Genomic DNA, 16,953 nt, shown 5'->3' with positions numbered 1-16,953 from the left:
CTCTGTGGACCCTGCTCTGCAGGGAGCCTGAGCTCTGGGCAGCAGAGCATGGGCTGCTCCTCCCAGGCCTCTTTGCCAGGCGCCAGGGTGGGAGGCGTCAGATCTGGGGCACTTCTGGCATTCTAATCCACCAAGGATTCCAGCAGGTGCCAAGTCTCTGGTATCAGGGGAAATGATCTCAGAGCTTTGGACGTGGCTGGCAGGCCATGGCCTGGACTTAAAGGTCCCCCAGCAGGCACCTGTCACCCGAGCTGGATGGTCTCATGTCCTTCCACGGCTCAGACCTTCCAGAATCAGAACGGAGCTGAGGGTTCTGGGAAGGAAGATAGGCTTCTAGAATAGGACAAAGCCTCGAAATTTCAAAACCCCTTTTGTGACTGTCCAGCTCCCTGAGGTGCAAAAAGATCTTTCCCCTGGGGCCAGTGGAGGAAAAGGAGAACACTGGGTGGGGTGGGGTGGGGTGGAGGGGTGGGGGTGAGGTGCAGCCCTCTGCCTCCAGGGATCTGTCACCACCTCTCCCAATGGATGTGAAACTCAAATCAGGGCTATTCTTCACATGGGGCACCTCCCAGGGCCACCACCTCCTCTCCCCCCTCAGCCCCCCCCCATTGTCATGACCTTTTTTTTTTTTTTTTTTTTTTTAAATAGCTGAGGAAACTTCAGGTTCAGAAAGGTTATCTGTGATCTGTTCAGAGCCAGGGTCTAAAGCTGCTCAGGAAGGAGCTTGACCTCAAATGCAGATTTTCCAATTTTTCTACCAGAACCCAAAGCACAGAGCCCTTCCTCAGCCAGCTCCCTGAAAAGCCGTGTAGGTGTGTTCCCTTTATATTTATGTACTCATCTATTCATCATCAATTTATTAAACATTTTCTCTGAGCCCAACTCTTGGCTGAAGGCTGGGGGAGGCGGAGGGCTTAAGGCGGAGAAGGCCTACTTTCTGCCTCAGAAGGAGAGAGCTTGGGGACTGGGAGTCCTGAACGCAGCCCTGAGGCATGAGTGATGTTGGGATGCAGGAGACAGCCAGACCTGCCCAGAAGCTGCAGCCTGTGGGTGCAGGATCGGAGTGGGCTTCTTGGAGGAGGTGGCCGGGAGGGGACACGAGGAGGAAAGATCTCTGTGGGAGCTGTGAAGGCCCTTCAGAGTCTTGAGGGATGTAATCAGGCAACAGGCCTTGGCACCACGCGGGCTGACGCTGGTACTGGGAGGCGTGTGAAGAGAGAGCAGGGGAGGAAGCAGCGGTGCGCATGCGCCGGGCTTGGCTGGCGCGGAAATGCGTCCACTGCGTCAGGGGCTTGGCTCTAGTGGGTCCCTGGTCACAGTCCACCCTGGACAAGGGGCAGCCCAGAAGCCTTTTACTTCCTCGTGGCCCTATGTGGGTGTTCTGCCCAAGGCTGGCCGGAGGCTGGCTGGCTGCCCCAAATGCCTGCCCCAAATGCCTGCCCAGCCGAGCCTTCTTTAAAGTCCCAGTTTCTTCCCAAATAATGTTACTTTGTAGAGGAGGCCAGGAAGTCAAGTGTGTGTGAGGCTCATCACCTTTCTCCTTCGAAGCCAGCCTTTCCAGTGACTGCTTCTAACTCAGCAGAGCTGGGAGTTCAGGGGGACCCTCAGGAGAGCCAGGGCAGCCAGATCAGCAGGGAGCAATGGGGCCAGGCCACCTCTGGATGACACCAGCCCTGCCACTCACCACCTTTGGGGATTTGGGTAAGTCACTTAGCTCTCGGAATTTCAGTTTCTTCCTCTGTAAAATGGGGTACAATTGTGTCTGCCTCTTGGGAACAGGAGAGTTTTTCAGGAGAAAATATCCATTAAGTGACCTGCACATAGTAGGTCCTCATAAATCACAGAAGTTACTACTGGGCAGGTAGATCACATATAATGGACACTCGGGAAATATCTGAAGAATGAATCAGACATGTTTCCTTTTTCCTTTCGTCTTCCAAATATTTGTTCTTTCCCAGCAGAGCTACTTGCTGTTAGAAAGCTCAGCTGCTTGGAGGAGTTCCTGTTGTGGCTCAGTGGAAATGAATCTGACTAGCATCATGAGGATGCAGGTTTGATTCCTGGCCTTGCTCAGTGGGTTAAGGATCTGGTGTTGCTGTGAGCTGTCATGTAGGTCGCAGACACGGCTCGGATCCCAAGTTGCTATGGCTGTGTTTTAGACTGGTAGCTACAGCTCCAATTTAAGCCCCTAGTCTGAGAACCTCCATCTTCCTTGGGTGCGGTCCTAAAAAGACAAAAAAAAAAAAAAAAAAAAGAAGAAGAAGAAGAAAGAGAAAGCTCAGCTGCTTGGAAACAAAAGGGGAGGCCAGGGCTCGGGGCAGGGAATGTGGCTGCTGTGTCCTCTTGGGGGCTTTATCTGACTGAGCTGGTGTGAGGTCTGGATAGTGAGGGCTTGCCCTGGAATCCCCAGACAGCTCTCCATGGGGCCGGGCTAATGGGCTTTTCAGTTGTTTGTTCTTTACAACAAATTCTCATTTAAAAAATAAACTTTTAGTTTGTTTTAGTTATAAAAGTAGTATATGTTCATTAAAACAAAAGCTTATATTGAGCTTATGCTACAGCAGGCACGGTTCTAACCCTTGTCTTAATTCACTGAATTTGTACAATAATTTTCAAGGTAGGTACTATCAAGTCCCCCAATTTGCAGATAAATAAATCAAGGCATAGAGAAGGTAAGTAACTTTCCCAGAATCACATGGCTAAGAAGAAATAGAGTTGTGGCTACAAAGTCCCCACTCTTTTTTTTTTTTTTAGGGCCACACCCAGGGCATATGGAAGTTCCCAGGTTAGGGGTCGAATCAGAGTTACAGCTGCCAGCCTACACCACAGCCACAGCAACACCAGATCCAAGCCACAACTGTGCCCTATACCATAGCTCACAGCAATTCTGGATCCTTAACCCACTGAGCATGGCCAGGGATCGAACCTGCATCCTCATGGATACTAGTCAGGCTTGTCACTGCTGAGCCACAACAGGAACTTCCCAAAGTCCCCACTCTTAACCACTCTACTGTCATGCCTTATCGTACAGGTATGAAAATACAGGTACGCAAAAAAAATTAAAGATAACCTATATTCTTAATATCCAGAGGTATTACTTGCTATTATTGCTGACAATATAGCAAAGAGTTACACACACTAGGTGTGCAATAAAACAAACTTATGTTCAGATTCTGGCTTTACTGTTTATGTGTAACTAAACACATGTTTGTATGCCTAGCAAACAGATGAAAATATGTTTATAATCTTTGGGATAGGGAAAGTGTATCTTGGCATTGATACCAAAGACTGAAAACAAAGGAAAGATTCTTTGTGACATGACAGAGCCTAAAAGAAAATGTAAATTTCAGTGTCAAACCGAGAAATAAGAGTTGCTTCATCTATGATGAAAACACGCTTAATCTAGGAGTTCCCGTTGTGGCTCAGTGGTTAATGAATCCAACTAGGAACTGTGAGGTTGCAGGTTCAATCCCTGGCCTTGCTCAGTAGGTTAAGGATCCGGCATTGCCATGAGCTGTGGTGTAGGTCGCAGACACGGCTTGGATCTGGTGTTGCTGTGGCTGTGGCGTAGGCTGGCAGATTGGACCCCTAGCCTGGGAACCTCCATATGCCTCGGGTGTGGCCCTGGAAAAGACAAAAAAAGGGAGTTCCCGTCGTGGCGCAGTGGTTAACGAATCCGACTAGGAACCATGAGGTTGCGGGTTCGATCCCTGCCCTTGCTCAGTGGGTTAACGATCCGGTGTTGCCGTGACCTGTGGTGTAGGTTGCAGATGCGGCTCGGATCCTGTGTGGCTGTGACTCTAGCGTAGGCCAGAGGCTGCAGCTCCAATTTGACCCCTAGCCTGGGAACCTCCATATGCCGCGGGAGTGGCCCAAGAAATAGCAAAAAAAGACAAAAAAAAAAAAAAAAATAGGAGAAACATCTTAATCTCTTTACCATATATGAACAACTCAAAAATTAGTCAGAAGTGGACTTCCATGGGATTCCCCTTTGTGGTGCAGCAAAACGAACCTGACTAGTATCCATGAGGATACGGGTTGGATCCCAGCCTCTCTCAGTGGGCTAAGGATCTGGCATTGCTGAGAGCTGCGGTGTAGGTCACACACTTGGCTTGGATCTAGCATTGTTGTGGCTGTGGTGTAAGCTGGCTGCTGTAGCTCTGATTGAACCCCTAGCCTGGGAAATTCCATATGCCACAGGTGTGGCCCTAAAAAAAAAAAAAATGCAGAAGTAGACCTCCTTAAGAAATGGGAAATTTTACAAAAGAAGAACTATACATGACAGATAAATAGAGGTTCAACCTTATAGTCAAAGAAATGATCATTAAAATGACAAGAAGTTATTTTCGTACATCAGATTTGGCAAGGATTAAAAGACTGACAATAAGCAGTATTGGCAAGGGTATAAGAGTAAGATGCTCTCCGAGACTATGGTGGGATGAATGCTTACAGCTTTTCCGGAGACAAATTGAAAACATGTCCAATTCCTTATCCACATGTGCACTTTTTGGCTTAAAATATTTTAACTTCACATCATTTATGTCAATGAAAAAGAATCAAATGAAAAAGATGTATTGCTAGAATATTTACTTTTTTTTTTTTTGCTTTTTAGGGCCACATCCATGGCATATGGAGGTTCCCAGGCTAGGGGTCCAGTCAGAGCTGTCACCACCAGCCTACACCACAGTCACGGCAATGCCACAGCTGGATCCTTGACTCACTGAGTGAGGCCAGGGATTGAACCTTCGTCCTCATGGTTGGTAGTCAGATTTGTTTCCATTGAGCCACAAAAGAGGGAACTCCCTTCCTTCCTTCCTTCCTTCCTTCCTTCCTTCCTTCCTCCCTCCCTCCCTCTCTCTCTTTCTTTCTTTCTTTCTCTCTTTCTCTTTTAAAAATAATGCTGCTATAAATATTCTCACACACAACTTTTGGTGCATACGTGCCTGTTGCATTAGGAATGTACCTGGCTGGTCACAGGGTGTACTTACATCCACCTTCGTCAGTGCCAGAGCATTTTCCAAAGTGATGTTACCAACTGACACTCTCACCCCCAGTATTTGAGAGTCTCAGTTTCACCAGGAATTTGCCAGCATGGAACATACCGTGACATGCTGGGTGTTCTTGTGGGTGTATATAGTAGTAAATTACGGTGGTTTTAACTTGTGCTTCCCTGATGACTAATAGAGATGAGCACTTTTTTTTTTTTTTTTTTTTTTTTTTTTAGCAAGTTTCTTGGCCATTTGGATATCCTCTTTTACAATGCAGCCTTTTGCTTTTTTCTGCTGAGTGGTCAGTCTTTTTCTTACAAATTTGCAGTCCTTCATGTATTTTGGATTAGACCTTTGATAGAGATACTGCAAAAATCTTTTTGCATTCCATAACTTGCCTTTTTACTCTTTTGATGGTGTCCTTTGATAAACAGAAGTTCTTCAATTTAATATGGTCCAATTGGTCTGTTTTTCTTTTATGGTTAGTACTGCTTTGTGTTCCGTTGAAGAAATTTTGCCTGATACACGAATAGGAATATATTTTCTTATGCTAGTTTCTAGAAGCTTTATTGTTTTACCGTTCAGATTTAGATCTCTAGTCTATCTGAATTTGATTTTTATGTGTGGTACAAGGTAGGAACCAAGATTAATTTTTTTCTAAATGAATATTTAGTTGACCCAGGACCATTTATCGAAAGACTCATCTTTTCCTCCCCAGTGTCTGTCACTTTTGTCATAACTGTCTGTATCCATGTGGGCTGTCTCTGGACTCTCTTCTTTCACATCTTTGTATTGATGCCAGACCATCTTATTAGTCTAAGTCCTCCAGCTGTGCTCTTATTCTTCAAGATTGCCTTGGCTATTCCTGGCGCTTTGTGTTTTCTACACATTCTAGAGTTGGTTTGTCAATTTCAAACCTCTTTCACCCGGAAAAACCAAAACCAAAACCAAAACTAAAACACAGAAAACTACTGGGATTTTCATTGTGATGGCATTAAATCTATAGATAAAGTTAGGAAGAACTGACATCTTAGAATATATCCTTTCATTTCTGTAACTCTTCTTTAATATTCCTCAAACAGTATTGTAATTTTCTTTTTTTTTTCTTTTCTTTTCTGTCTTTTTAGGGCCACACTGGTGGCTTGTGGATGTTCCCAGGCTAGGGGTCAAATCAGAGCTGTAGTTGCTGGCCTACATCACAGCCACAGTGACTAAGAATCTGAGCCACGTCTGCAACCTACACCACAGCTCCCGCGATGCCAGATCCTTAACCCACGGAGTGAGGCCAGGGATTGAACCTACATCCTCATGGATACTACGGGTTTGTTACCACTGAGCCACAATGGGAACTCCCAGTATTGTGATTTTCTGTGTAGAGATTCTGCACAGTTTTGTTCTGTTTATTCCTATATGTTTGTGTCCTTGATGCTACTGTTTATAGTATTTGAATTTTTTTTTTTTTTTTTTTGTCTTTTTGCTATTTCTTGGGCCGCTCCTGTGGCATATGGAGGTTCCCAGGCTAGGGGTGGAATCGGAGCTGTAGCCACCGGCCTATGCCAGAGTCACAGCAACGCGGGATCCGAGCCGCATCTGCAACCTACACCACAGCTCACGGCAACGCCGGATCGTTAACCCACTGAGCAAGGGCAGGGATCGAACCCACAACCTCATGGTTCCTAGTCGGATTTGTTAACCACTGCGCCACGACGGGAACTCCTGAATTTTTCTTCAATTTCTAATTAAGAAATGCAATGAATTAAAAAAAATTGACCTTGTATCTAATGGCCTTGCTGAATTCACTTATTGATTGTAATATTTTTTCAATAGATTTGTTTCGATCTTGTGCATTATACAGTAATGTCATCTGTGCATCGTGGTTTTTTTCTCATTGATCCTTGTGCGCTTCACTTCTCTTCCTCCTCCCGTCTTCCGCCAGCTCCCCCTCTCTGTTCTGTCTCTTCTTCCCCCTCCTCTTCTTCTTTTAAACTATTGCACTAAGGCCTCTATTCCAGTGTTAAATAGAAGTGGTGATAATGGAGATCTTTTTTCCTGGTCTCAGTGGAATGCTTTTGATAGTTCACCATTAAGTACCACGTTTGTGGTAGAATTTTTAAACTCAAGGTGAAATTTCCCATGACATAAAATTCATTACTTTCAAGTGCAAATTTTAGCGCTATTTAGAAATTCACAATGCTGTGCACCCACCACCTATATCCAGTTCTGAAACATTCCCATTATCCTAAAATACAACCCTGTACCCATTCAGCAATTAATCCCTCTTCCCCCTAAGCCCCTGCCTCTGGCAACCACCAGTCTGCGTTCTTTCTCCGTGGATTTGCCTGTCTTGAATATTTCATATAAGCGGAATCGTATAATATGTGATCTTTTGTGTTTGACTTAGGTAGCATAAGGTTTTCAAGATTTATTCGTGTCGTAGCACATATTGTATTTCATTTCCTTTTTATGGTAAAATAACATTCCATTGTGTGTAGATAGCACAGTTGATGGACATTTGAGTTGTTATCATCGTTTTGGCAATGGTGAATAGTCTGCTTTGAGCCTGAGTGTACAAAGATTTGTTTGAGTACCTGTTTTCAGTTCTTTTAAATATGAGTGGAATTACTGGACCAGATGAGAATTCTATTAACTACCAAACTGTCTTGTTTGTTTGTTTGAGTCACCAATCTGTTTTTGATAGAGGCCGAAGCATTTTACATTCCTACCAGCAAAGTAGGAGGTTTCCAATTTCTCCATAGCCTCACCAACACATTATTTTCTGCTTTTTAAAAATTATAATTATTCTCTTGGGTGTGAAGTGTGCTATAGATTTTTTTGACATGGTCTTTATTAGGTTAAGAAAGTTCTCATCTGACACAACCTCACTTTGTAATATTCTTTGAAAGTGTTAAGGTCATGAAAGACAAAGAAACACTGAGGGACTATCTCAGATTGAAGGACAGTAAGTAGACATGACAAGTAAATGCAAGATAGGATCTTGGATTGGATCCTGGATCAGAAAAAGGACATTCATGGGAAAACTAGCAAAATTTGCATAAAGTCTGATATTAGTTAATCATATGGTATCAATGTGAATTTTCTGTTTCAGCTAACTTTCTGGTTTCGGTAATTGTGCTATGATTATGTAAGATGGTAAGATTATGGGAAGTTGGGTTAATAGTATACAGGAACTATCATTTGCAACTTTTGCACTATTTTTGCAACTTTTCTCTATCTAAAATAGTTGTTTTAAAAAAGTTTTTTTAATTAAAGTTCCCTTTTATTCCTAGTTTGCTGTGTATTGATTGTGAATGGGATTGACTTGTAGCAAATGCGTTCCTTGTATCTATTGATGTCTTAGGCAATTTTCTTTTATTTTACTAAAATACTGAGTGACTGATTGATTTTTAACTGTTAGATCAACCTGTCATTCCCTGGAATAAATCCATCTTTGACTTGATGTGTTACCCTTTTTTTTGTGTGTTGCTGAATTTGATGTGCTATTTTCTTTTTTTAATTTTTAATTTTTTATGGTTGTCCATAGGAGTCTTTTATGACTCTTTGTATTTCTGTGGTGTCAGTTGTAACTTCTCCTTTTTCATTTCTGATTTTACTGATTTGGGCCCTTTTCCTTTTTTCTTGATGAGTCTGGCTAAAACTTTATCAATTTTGTTTATCTTTTCAAAGAACCAGCTTTTAATTTCATTGATACTTTTTCAGTCTCTAATTCATTTATTTCTGCTCTGATATTTATGATTTCTTTCCTTCTACTAATTTTGAGTTTGTTTATTCTTCTTTATCCAGTTCCTTTAGATGTAAGGTTAGGCTGTTTATGTGAGGTTTTTCTTGTTTCCTGAGGTAAGCTCGTATGGCTATAAACTTTTCTCTTAGAACTGCTTTTGCTGTGTCCCAAAGATTTTGGACCATCATGTTTTCATTTTCATCAGTCTCTAGGTATTTTTTGATTTCTTCAGTTATCCATTGGTTCTTTGGTAGCATATTATTTAGCTTCCATGTGTTTGTGATTTTTGCCAATTTTTTTTCTTGTAGTTAATTTCTAGTCTCATTGTATTGTGGTCAGAAAAGATGCTGGATATGATTTCAATTTTCTTAAATTTACCAAGGCTTATTTTGTGGTCTAGCATGTGATCTATCCTGGAGAATGTTCCATGTACACTTCAAAAGAATGTGTATTCTTCTGCTTCCGGAAGGAATGCTCTCTGTATATCAATTAAATCCATTTGGAATAATGTGTCATTTAAGACTTGTGTTTCCTTATTGATTTTCTGTCTAGATCATCTGTCCTTTGATGTAAATGGGGTGTTGAAGTTCTCTACTATTATTATGTTACTGTTCTTTTTTTTTTTTTTTTGTCTTTTTGCCTTTTTGAGGGCCGCTTCCCGCGGCATATGGAGGTTCCCAGGCTAGGGGTCTAATTGGAGCTGTAGTCACCGGCCTATACCAGAGCCACAGCAGCACAGGATCTGAGCCGTATCTGCAACCTGCACCACAGCTCACAGCAACACCGGATCCTTAACCCACTGAGCAAGTCCAGGGATCCAACCGCAACCTCATGGTTCCTAGTCGGATTCATTAACCACTGCGCCACGACAGGAACTCCACTGTTCTTCTTTTATGTCTGTTAATATTTGTCTTATATATTTAGGAAGCACCTATGTTGGGTGCACACACACTTACAAATGTTATACCTTCTTGAACTGATCTCTTGAGCATTATGTAGAGTACTTCTTTGTCTCTTGTAACAGTCTCTATTTTAAAATCCATTTTGTCTGGTAAAAGTATCGATACTCTGGCTTTCTTTTGATTTCCATTTTCATGGAATACCTTCTTCTATCCCTTCACTTTCAGTCTGTATGTGTCTCTAGACCTGAAGTGAGTCTCCTGTAGACAGCATGTATATGGGTCTTGGTTTATGTCTTTGTCTTTTGGTTGGAGCATTTAGTCCATTTACATTTAAGGTAATTATCAGTATCTATGTTCTTATTGCCATTTTATTAATTGTTTTGGATTTGTTTTTATAGGTCCCCCCCCCCATTCTCTTCTTTTGTTCTCTTGTGATTTGATAACTGTCTTTAATATTATATTTGGATTACTTTTTCATGTGTATGTTTATTATAGATTTTTGGTTTGTGGTTACCATGAGGTTTTTGTATAGCAGTGTGTGTGTGTGTGTGTGTGTGTGTGTGTGTGTGTGTGTGTGTGATTGAGTATGGAGGTTCCCAGGCTAGGGGTCTAATCAGAGCTGTAGCCACCGGCCTATGCCAGAACCACAGCAATGTGGGATCCGAACCGCGTCTGTGACCTACACCACAAGCAGCTCACGGCAACGCCGGACCGTTAACCCATTGAGCAAGTGCAGGGACCGAACCTGCAACCTCATGGTTCCTAGTCAGATTCGTTAACCACTGTGCCACGAAGGGAACTCCTATATATTTTTTTGTATGTGGTAGCTTAGTCGTGTTTCTTGACCTTGGAGAAGTAGCCTTCTATAGGAGATGTCCTATGGGTCCCAGAATTACACTCCTCTCTCATCACTCAAGTAACATGGTCTAGGGGTTCCCCCTAAGAGGGCTGGCTGGGTCCTTCTGTTGTGGCAGGCTGACTATGTGGGTGGTCTCATAGGCTTGGTTGGCCCCTAGTCTGGTTGATTGCCAGGTCCTGCCTTGTGTGGGTGCTTCTGCTGCTGTTTGGTGGGGTTTGGTCATGAGGCACATAGCTGCAGAATCCTAGAGGTCCTGGGGCTAGTGCTGGATTACTGGTGGCAGAGTAAAAGTCCTGAAGACTCTGGAGCTATTGCCTGCTCACTGACAGCATTGTCCTGCTAGTGGGCAAGGCCAGGGCCCAGCTGGTCCTTGGCTAGGGTCTGGCTTTCTGTGGGTGGGCTGGATCTTCAGGTTGTGGGGTCATAGTTTTATTGTGTCTGGAGTCTGCCTCCAGGTGAGTGAGGCTCATCTAGAGGCTAGTGCAAGCTTTCTGGAGTGAAGGGCCAGTGCCTGCCCACTGGTGGGTGGAGATGGATTTTGGCCTTCTGGTGGGCAGGACTGTGTCTACAGTCATGTCTAAAGGCAACTGTGTCTGAGGAGGTCTTTAGGCAGCCTGTCTGCTGATGAATAGGGCTGTGTTCCTGCCCAGTTAGTTGTTTGGCCTGAGGCACCCTTGCACTAGCTCCCACAGGCTGTTGGGTGAGGCCAGGTTTTGGTGGTAATGAAACAAAATGGGAGCCATCAGCAGCAGTGTTCGTGTGGTTTGTAGTTCACAAATGTGACTGCCACCAGTATCTATGTCTCTGGTGTGAGCTGAAGCCATCCCCCATCCCCTGCCTTTTCAGGAGACTCTCTAAGACCAGCATGTAGGTCTGGCCCAGGCTCCTAACAAATTATTGCTTTTACCCTGGTTCCTAGTGTGTGTGAGATTTTGTGTGCACCCTATAATAGTAAAGTCTCTCTTTCCTCTAGTCCAGTGTGGATCCTGAAATTAAGCCCCTCTGGCCTTCTAAGTCAAATGCTTTTGGCGGGGGGTGGGGGGGGTGGCTGGCTCATCTTCCTGGTGCAGGATCCCTGATCTGGGAAGCCTGATGTGGTACTCAGAACTCCAAATCCTGTGGGAGAACCTCTGAATATAATTATTCTCCAGTTTGTGGGTCACTCACCCAGGGGTATGGAATTTGATTATATCATGAGCCCACCCTTCCTACCCATCTTGTTGTGGTTCCTTCTTTTTGTCTTTAGTTGTAGAAGTCCTTTGGAGAGTTCAGGTTTGATGGTTGTCCTGCATACAGTTGTGATTTTGGTTTTGCTCATGAGAAGTGGACTCAGAGTCTTTGTACTTCACCCTCTTGGCTGCTCTCCTCTAGTTAATCTATCTATTTTATTTTTTAGGATTTTTTTTGCCCATCTCTCTTTTTGAGAACGATTCATGAGTAATCTTCCTTTGCTGTAATGTCCTTGTTAGATTTGGGGATTAAGGTGAAGTGATCTCATAACCTAATGCAAAATGGGAAATGTTCATTTATTTTCGGAAAGAGTTTATGTATAATTGGTGTTATTTCTTCTTTAAATGCTTGATATATTCACAAAGGAAGCTATCTGGGCTTGGAATTTTCATTGTAGGAACATCAACTACAGATATTATTTCTTTAGTAAATACGGTTGATACTTTTTATATTTTCTTTTTTTTTTTACCTTGTGCAATTTTATAAAGTTATAGCTTTCTAGGAATTTGCCTATTTCATTTAAATTTGCAAGTTCGCTGTCACATTGTAATATTGTTCTATGTACTATCTCACTAATAAGTAGAATCTGTAATTATGCTCTCATGTGTTCCTAGTATTAATATTTTGTGTCTTCTCTATTTTTATTCTAGACAGTTTTGTTAGGAGCTTATAAATGTGAATTTTTGGATGTTATTTATTATATAATCATTTTCAACTTTATTTATCTCTATTGTTATTGTTAACATTTTCTCACCTCCACTTTGTCTGCATTTAGTTTACTTAATACAGATATTTATATAATTGATTTATGGTATTTATTTTTTTCTTATTCATACATGCATTTGGAGCTATATGGTTTTCTCTAACAATGGCCTAAGCAATAACCCAGAAGTATTGATATACAGTTTTTTTTTGTTTTTGTTTTTGTTTTGTCTTTTTGCCATTTTCTTGGGCCGCTCCTGCGGCATATGGAGGTTCCCAGGCTAGGGGTCGAATCGGAGCTGGAGCCACTGGCATACGCCAGAGCCACAGCAACGCGGGATCCGAGCCGCGTCTGCAACCTCACCGCAAGCAGCTCAGGGCAACACCAGATTGTTAACCCACTGAGCAAGTGCAGGGACCGAACCCGCAATCCCATGGTTCCTAGTTGGATTCGTTAACCACTGCACCACGACGGGAACTCCTGATATACAGTTTTTACAGTTCTTTTCAAAATACTAATTTGGATTGTAATTGCTTTTCTGATCCCTTCATATGCTGTTTATAAACATATTGCTTAATTTGCAAACCCTTGGAGACATTTCTAGTTTTCATTCTGTTTCATTTATAACTATTTCCACTGTTGTCGGATACACATACCCTCTATGATTTTGTTTGTTTGTTTTTGGCCACTCTGTGGCATATGGAGTTCCTGGGCCAGGTGTCAGATCCAAGCTGCAGTAGCAGCCTATGCTTCACCTGCAGCAATATCAGATCCTTTAGCCCACTGTGCCACGCCAGGGATCAAACCTGCATCCTGGCACTGCAAAAACACTGCTGATACCATTGTGCCACACTGAGAACTCCATACCCCATATGATTTTTTTTTTTTTTTTGTCTTTTTGCTATTTCTTTGGGCCGCTCCCGCAGCATATGGAGGTTCCCAGGCTAGGGGTCGAATCGGAGCTGGAGCCACTGGCATACGCCAGAGCCACAGCAACGCGGGATCCGAGCCGCGTCTGCAACCTACACCATAGCTCACGGCAACGGTGGATCGTTAACCCACTGAGCAAGGGCAGGGACCGAACCCGCAACCTCATGGTTCCTAGTCGGATTCGTTAACCACTGCGCCATGACGGGAACTCCCCCATATGATTTTAATTCTCTGAAATTCATTAAGACTTGCTTTATAGCCAAGTATACTTTCTTTGTGTCCATTAAAATTTTTGTCTTAATATTTATTTTGTCTTATGTAAGTGAAGCCACTCCAGAAGTCTTTGGCTGGTATTTACATGGTATATATTTCCAACCCATTACACTTTGAATCTAAAATTTGTCTCTGTACAGCATTGGGTTGGATCATTTTTTTAAAAAATCCATTATGCCAATCTCTGGCATGTTTAACCGATTTAAATTTAATGTAATTACTGATAAGGTAAGATTTACACCTTCTACTTTTATATTTGTTTTCTACCTATCTTATATCATTTTTGTTCTGCTTCCTTGCAATTATGGATGACTTTTCATTAAATAGACCTTTTACGGTGCACTGTCTTAGTTCTCTTGTCTTTTTTTTGTCTTTTTGTCTTTTTATCTTTTTTGAGGGCCACACCTGCAGCATTTGAAGTTCCCAGGCTAGGGGTCCAACTGGAGGCTGTTGCTGCCAGCCCACACCAGAGCCGCAGAAGCACCAGATCCGAGCCGAGTCTGCGACCTACGTCACAGCTCAGGGCAATGCCAGATCCTTAACACACTGATCGAGGCCAGGGATTGAACTCGCAACCTCATGATTCCTAGTCGGATTCACTTCCACTGCACCACGACAGGAACTCCTTGTCTTTTTTTCTAACTTTGATTTTTTTAGTTATTTCTTAGTGTCTTCCCTGAGGATTACAATTAACATTTTAATTTAAATCAGTCTAGTTTGGAGTAATATCAACTTCATTTCAATCTTATACAAAAACTGCTCCAATATAACTACATACCCTTCCCCCTCTATAGTGCTATTATTGTCATATGGATTATATTTTTATACATTATTATAATTCTATGAACATAATTTTATAACTATTGCCTTATGTGTTGTCTTTTAAATCAGAAAGGAGTAAAAAAAAGTTACAAAGAAAAATACATTTATACTATCTTTTATATTTACCTGTATAGTTACTTTCACTGGTACTCTTTATTTTTTGTGTATATTCAAGTTATTGTCAAGTGTCTTTCCATTTCAACCTGGAAAGATTTCCTTTAGTATTTTTATTGGTCAACTCTAGTGATGAATTCTCTGGGAATGTCTAAATTTTTGAAGTTTAGATTTTCTGGGTATGAAATTCTTGATTGATAGCTTACCTCCATCCTAGCTTATTGGATATGTCATTGCACTGCCTACCAGCCTCCATGGATTTTGATAAATCAGCTGTTAATTTTGATAAGTCAGCTGTGGGTCTCTTGTGTATAATGAATTTTTTTCTTGCTGTTTTCAAGATTCTATCTTTGTTTTCTGAAAGTTTGTCTGTGACGTGTCTAGATATGGATATTTTTTAGTTTATTTTATTTGGAGTCAGTGAGTTTCTTGGATGCATAGATTAATTTTTAAAATCAGATTTGGGAGTTTTTTTGGCCATAATTTCTTCAAATATTCTTCCTGCCCCTTTTTTTCTCCTTTATCTTTCTGAAAGTCCCATTATGTGTATGTTGAAATACTTGATTTTGTCCATGGGTCATGGACACTCCATTCATTTTTCTTCATTCTTTTTCTTTCTTTCTATTCTTAAGACTGGGTCATCGTATTGACCTATATTTAAGTATGCTTATCCTTTATTTTATCAACTCAAATCTTGTATGGAATGCCTCTAGTGAATTTTTCATTTTGGTTAGACTTTTCAATTCCAGGATTTCTATTTTTTAAACTGATTTTTTTCTTTCTAGTGATATTTTCTAGTTGGCAAGACATCATTTTCATATTTTAATTTTTTAGGCATGATTTCCTTTAGCTCTTTGAATGTACTTAAAATAGCTTATTTCAAGACTTTTTATAGTAAGTTCAACATGTGGATTTCTTCAGGGACAGCTACTGTTGACTGCTTTTCCCTCCTCTGTATGGGCCATCATTTCCTGTTTCTTTGCACACCTCATAATTTTTTGATGAAAACTGGACATTTAAAAATAATATAATATGACAGCTTTGGACATTATCTTTCTCTTCTTTTCCAGGGTTTGTTGTTGCTGCTGATTGTTTCTGTAGTGATTTTTCTGCACTACATCTGTATTCTTTGTTATGTGTGGCTATTGAAGTCTCTGTTCCATTAGTGTAGTGCTCAGCTAATGATTAGAGAGATTTTCTTAAACTTGTGGACCCCTCAAATCTCCCTGTCTTTGCAAAGGGGCTCTGTGTGTGCGTTGAGGAACACCTCAAGGTCAGCCCAAGGTGAGGGATCAGGACCTTCTCGGGCCCTGTTCTTCTTAGCTATGCACACACGTGATGTTCTAGAGCCCCAGAACTATGTTGGAGCTTTTCAAAGCCCTGATGGACATCTCGTTCCCCAGATTTTCCTTTTACATTTTTTGGACAAAGCTTTTTGTTTGCCCTTTCTGGTATCACCTCCTCAGGCAGCTGTGAGGTTAAATAGTTGATTGCTTTCAACAAATGTCCTGTGGATAGGGTTTTTCTTGCTGAGTGAGCAGTGAGTCAAGTAAAATAAAGACAAGCCCTGACAATGGGGCTTTTCCAGGAAATTGTCCAGCCAAATAGTGACAAATCTCTGGGGTGGGCTTTGTTGGGAGCTTCAAACCTGTTCTAACCTCTACAGTGGTTGCTAGTTTCCTGGTTCTAACAGGTAGCATGATGGTGAATCTTCTTGTTTTCAAACCAGCCATGGAGCTGCAAAGGGGGTATGGGAATAGGGCAAGTTAAAATGATACACAATTTACTCTTCTTTCTAAGATTCAAACTTTAAAAAAATTTTTTTATTTGTTTTTGCTTTTTAGGGTCGCACCTGTGGTATATGGAGGTTCCCAGGCTAGGAGTCAGATCGGAGCTGTAGCTGCTGGCCTACACCACAGCCATAGCAGCACAGGGATCTAGAGCCGCATCTGCAGCCTATACCACAGCAATGCAATGCCAGATCCTTAACTCACTGAGCAAGGCCAGGGATCAAACCTGCGTCCTCATAGATGCTAATCAGATTCATTAACCACTGAACCACGACAGGAACTCCTCAAACTTTGTTCTTATATAAAAACTCCTTCATTGTTGAAAGCTGGTAGTTAATTCCCAAAGTTGTGAAGAAAATTTTTTTTACATTTTTTTCCCCAGTGTCTTCATTGTTGTTATGAAGCAGTGGATTTTTTGGAGATGCTTACTCCACTCTTTTGGAAGTGCTTCTCTTTATCTCATATTATAATTCCACATATGCTTTAAGCACCAAGAGACATTATTATTATTTTTTTGATCACTTTTGTAGATTTAATGATACACTTACCTATTTTATTGTTCGTCATTCCTTCTTACGTTACTGTGTCTCCATCTTTAATAAT

At 41.7% G+C, this 16,953-nt stretch overlaps 1 long non-coding RNA gene across 1 annotated transcript in view; it reads left to right on the top strand.

Moving 5' to 3' along the window:
* The first annotated feature begins 1,322 nt into the window (after positions 1-1,322).
* LOC102163610 (uncharacterized) overlaps positions 1,323-16,953 on the top strand; it is an 81,338-nt gene continuing 65,707 nt past the window's right edge. The window contains exon 1 of the long non-coding RNA XR_014805054.1: positions 1,323-1,701. This is a non-coding gene — a long non-coding RNA (uncharacterized LOC102163610). The remainder of the gene's footprint in view (positions 1,702-16,953) is intronic.

This window comes from Sus scrofa, chromosome 6 (genome assembly GCF_054392235.1).
Source record: "Sus scrofa isolate SSC_HxYL_T2T_F1_AM1 chromosome 6, Sscrofa_HxYL_maternal_Yorkshire_Landrace_v2.0, whole genome shotgun sequence".
NCBI classification, from domain to species: Eukaryota; Metazoa; Chordata; class Mammalia; order Artiodactyla; family Suidae; genus Sus; species Sus scrofa.
The sequence above is the reverse complement of the archived record's forward strand: the minus strand, read 5'-3'. Positions and strand labels throughout refer to the sequence as shown.